The sequence below is a fragment of the Palaemon carinicauda genome, chromosome 26 (genome assembly GCF_036898095.1).
Source record: "Palaemon carinicauda isolate YSFRI2023 chromosome 26, ASM3689809v2, whole genome shotgun sequence".
NCBI lineage: Eukaryota > Metazoa > Arthropoda > Malacostraca > Decapoda > Palaemonidae > Palaemon > Palaemon carinicauda.
The window spans coordinates 86,672,414-86,677,413 of record NC_090750.1 but is presented as its reverse complement, the minus strand read 5'-3'; the positions used below and the strand labels follow the sequence as shown (position 1 = coordinate 86,677,413).

Below are 5,000 nucleotides of genomic sequence, written 5' to 3'. Positions count from 1 at the left end.
TATATATATATATATATGAACATATGTATATATGTATATATATATATTTATATATGTATATATACATACTTATATATGTATATATGTATGTATATGTAGATATGTATGTAAAGTATATATATATATATATATATATATATATATATATATATATATATATATATATATATATGCATATATGTATGCATATATGTATGTATATGTATGTATATATAATATATATATATATATATATATATATATATATATATATATATATATATATATATTAGTATATGTGTATGTATTCCATTGCATATAACCCTTTCTTAAAACCTTAAATGTCTTGTTTTTAATGCCGAAAGCACTGTATTTCCGGACAGGAAGGGTCAGCCTTTGCTGGTCGCTTTTATCTCTATCTTGTATTAATTTTTTGATACCGTCTTTTTCTAACCAAGAGCTTTTCTTTTGTCCGAGGAGAGGAAGCTTCTATAGAAAAGACCGTCTTAGCGGTTTGTTTTTGCAGGGCCCATCTTCCATCCGTCAGTCAGCGTTCGGGCGTATAGCTTAGCTTAGACTGTCAGCGTCAGCAGCTTTCATATTTTGTCAGACTTTTCTGGAGGGCCATTTGATAAAATACTGAAGGCTTCTTAATAGTTTGTTCCATTTCAAATCTGTGTTATTACCTCCTCCAACGAAATTAGAAGGAGGGTATGTTTTACCCCCTGTTTGTGTGTTTGTTTGTGAACAGCTTCCTGTCCACAATTTTAATCGTAGAGTAATGGGACTTGTAGGGATTACCTTTTAGATAAAAAGCTAGAAATGATTAAATTTTGAGATCAAGGTCAAAGGTTAAGGTCGCAGTACTGCAAAATGTCCAATTGACGTAATGTCATTATGCTAAGGTCAAAGGTCAAGGTTAATGATGAGCAAAATGTCGAGAAATAAGCTGACGCGGTGGAGGTCAGTGGCTCCACTGAGTGCCCCTCTACTTATTATTATTATTATTATTATTATTATTATTATTATTATTATTATTATTATTATTATTATTATAACTTGTTAAGCTACAACCCTAGTTAGAAAAGCCGGGTACTGTAAGCGGGAGTATTTAGTTATGTTTTTAACGAAAATTTCTTTGAAACCAGAGAAATTCCTTGGAATCTGTATGAGTGTATCAAAGACTGGAAAACTAAATCGAAATGAAGTAAGAGTAGCCAAAAATAGGAAGATCCGCCCTTTTGTTGCTGTTAATTTTTGCTTTGGGTGTCGAGCCTTCTTTTCTTCGGCTGAGATTTCTATTTTCCCTCTACGCCTGATTCTCTCTCTCTCTCTCTCTCTCTCTCTCTCTCTCTCTCTCTCTCTCTCTCTCTCTCTCTCTCTCTCTCTCTCTCTCTCTCTTAATGCAGTGAATTTTTAGGTTTATAGTTTCTTGTTTAATATAGTGTACACACACACACACACACACACACACACATATATATATATATATATATATATATATATATATATATATATATATATATATAAATATATATATATATGTATATTTATATGTATATATATATATATATATATGTATGTATGTATGTATGTATATATATATATATATATATATATATATATATATATATATATATATATATATATATATATATATATATATATATATATATATATATATACATGCACATATATATATGCGGGTTTTTGTATGGTTAAATTAACTCAGTGTTCACATACATGCTATGATAGATTGGTTTTATTTATAGATTTTGAAAGTAAATTCATTTAAAAGTTTTTTCTCTGTGTGTTTGTGTTTATTTATGTTGAATGATGTTATTAACAGTTAGCAAATAATATAAACATTGTTTAATGATAACTGTTGTATTAGCAATGCTAAACCCCAGTGTTTGCTTTAATATTATTTTTATCCTTTGGATTTTTGTATATTGTTATTCTCTCTAATTTAATGCATATTCAAATTTGCGAGAGTTTTCTTTCGCTCGCTTCTAAAGCTAATAAAGTCGAAACTCACAGCGAGCGTGACCTGCCTCAAAGAATTATTATTTCACTTGAGAACTTCATTAATTTGCGTATACATTAAATTTTTTTTTTTTAAAGTTATCTATCCTGTACACATTTGTTACTACTTAGTTTATATTTGTACAGACACATGAAAGTTTTTTTTTTCTGAGCTTTTCCTCATTTTGTATAGATGCCTGAAACTTCATGCTGTTATATTTTCTCCATTCTGTATAGATGCCTGATACTTCATTCTGCCATCTATATTTTCCCCCATTCTGTATAGATACCTGAAACTTCATTCTGCCATATTTTCCCCTTTCTGTATAGATGCCTGAAACTTCATTCTGCCATCTATATTTTCCCCCATTCTGTATAGATACCTGAAACTTCATTCTGCCATATTTTCCCCATTCTGTATAGATGCCTGAAACTTCATTCTGTCATTTATATTTTTCACTGCAGTCGTTCTGCACCTCCATTTAAGGAGGTTAACCTTAATCTCACTTGTGATGAAAATTCGAAGTTTTTGTTCGTTGAACTTGATATAATTCACAGCTGTGCTTTTAATTATTCCACTCCTAATTTGACTAAATATGGGGCCATTTAGTTCTTCCACAGTAGTTTGCAACTCTAAATTTACGCTCTGTTGCCGCGTAATTGAGTTCATTTGGCATTTACCTATTCAGTTTTGGTGTAACCTAATTGCCAGTGGCTCTTTTAATGCAATCTTTGGCTCTGGATTAATTTTGTGCCACTTGATGCAATTATTTCCTTTTACCTTGTGATTATGCTGCATAATGGGGTAAATGTAGTGGTTTTCGTCTGATCTCTCTCTCTCTCTCTCTCTTCTCTCTCTCTCTCTCTCTCTTCTCTCTCTCTCTCTCTCTCTCTCTCTCTCTCTCTCTCTCTCTCTCTCTCTCTCTCTCTCTCTCCTCTCTCTCTCTCTCTCTCCTCTCTCTCAGCCCGTGTCTTGCTATATCCAAGGCAATCTAAAACAAACAAACAAAATCCCCCCCCCCCTCTCTCTCTCTCTCTCTCTCTCTCTCTCTCTCTCTCTCTCTCTCTCTCTCCTCTCTCTCTCTCTCTCTCTCAGCCGTAATCTAGTAACAGAAACTTATAAAATACCGAACCTAATAAACCACGTTCCTTCTTACTTTTCTTTATGAAATCTAATTTAACCCTCTCTGGAGAAGAGGAATTTTATTTCTTTATGCTAATTTTTCTTTAGCCTTTTTCGGTGTTTATATATTCAAAAGATCCCAAATATATGCGCTGAGAGACAGTCTGGCGTTCTTGTTCATTTTAAACTATGAATATGTTTTAATATACAGCTACTTTTGCAAAATATTTCAATATACAGCTAATTTTGCAAAGTATGCTTCAATATACAGCTAATTTTTCCAAAATAGGCTTCAATATACAGCTAATTTTGCAAAGTAGGCTTGAATATACAGCTAATTTTGCAAAATATTTCAATATACAGCTAATTTTGCAAAGTATGCTTCAATATACAGCTATTTTTTCCAAAATAGGCTTCAATATACAGCTAATTTCGCAAAGTAGGTTTGAATATACAGCTAATTTTGCAAAATATGCTTCAATATACAGCTAATTTTGCCAAATAGGCTTCAATATACAGCTAATTCTGCAAAATAGGCTTCAATATACAGCTAATTTTGCAAAATATGCTTCAATATACAGTTAATTTTGCAAAATAGGCTTCAATAAAAAGCTAATTTTTCAAAATGCTTCAATATACAGTTAATTTTGCAAAATATTCTTCAATATACAGCTAATTTTGCCAAATATGCTTCAATATACAGGTAATTTTGCAAAATAGGCTTCAATATAAAGCTAATTTTGCAAAATGCTTCAATATAAAGCTAATTTTGCAAAATATGCTTCAATATACAGCTAATTTTGATAGTCGAGATTTTCAACCATGCTCTGGACACTGTAAAGTCAATACTATAGTCCACCCAGAAAAACTGTTCGCCTGTCTGTAATGTTACTTTTTTTCAGAATTTCTTATCGTTCTTAGATATCTGTGGTTTTTCGGATGAAGACCTGTCTGTTGAAAGATGACAGATCAGTTTTTGTTATATCTGGTTTATTTGATATGCGTGAAGTTTTTGTGTGCTATGGACTCTGGTCCGTTGTATTTTATGATATGAATACACAAACACATATTCTATATTTCTCAATAATATTCCGATTCCCCTTAACTTTGAGGGAGCGGGTGTTCTATAGAAAACATGAATGGTACAATAATCACTCTCTACATTCATTTTTCAACTGCTGAATCTTGGATGAGACTTATGCAGTAAAACTTTCACATTTTTGCTGCCTCATGCATCTATACAGAATGCCTATCAGCAGCACGTCAGATACCCTTACACATACTACGCCTTTCACCATTATCTAGTATATTATTTCATTACGTTGTATTAAAGGTTGCTTATGAGTGGCATAGGCTAAAAGAGGACAAGTCTTAGAGACCAACCTCATATAGATAATATTAGCACCCAGGCATCTTATTCCACTTAAGATAGGACCAAGGAGGGCAAAGTAATCGCTACTAAGGACTTTTACTCAACAAGTACACTTACAGGCTTCCTCCAACTCACAATCCCTAACTCACAAAGACTGAGAGGTTGCAGACACCTTAGAGGAGTACCAGGGTCGTACTCTCGACCCACTGATTGCTAGAAAGAGACGTTTGTGAGGTCAAACGTTTCTATGGTATTGTTTATATTTTTTAGGAGCCTTTAAAAGTCTCTTTAGGTCAACAGAGACATACTAGATTTTAGGGAACAGGCCCATACTGTATCTCCTCTTCAGGTTGGAAGAAAACGGTGAATACTGTGGTTTTGGAACTAAACGCACTAACCACTGCATCGAGAGAGAGAGAGAGAGAGAGAGAGAGAGAGAGAGAGAGAGAGAGAGAGATAGATAGAGAGAGAGAAGATTTACAATTTCAAGGTCTTCTTTGC

At 32.8% G+C, this 5,000-nt stretch overlaps 1 protein-coding gene across 1 annotated transcript in view; it reads left to right on the top strand.

The window, feature by feature from the left end:
* LOC137620047 (uncharacterized) overlaps positions 1-5,000 on the top strand; it is a 443,557-nt gene that overhangs the window by 55,388 nt on the left and 383,169 nt on the right. The window lies entirely within an intron of this gene.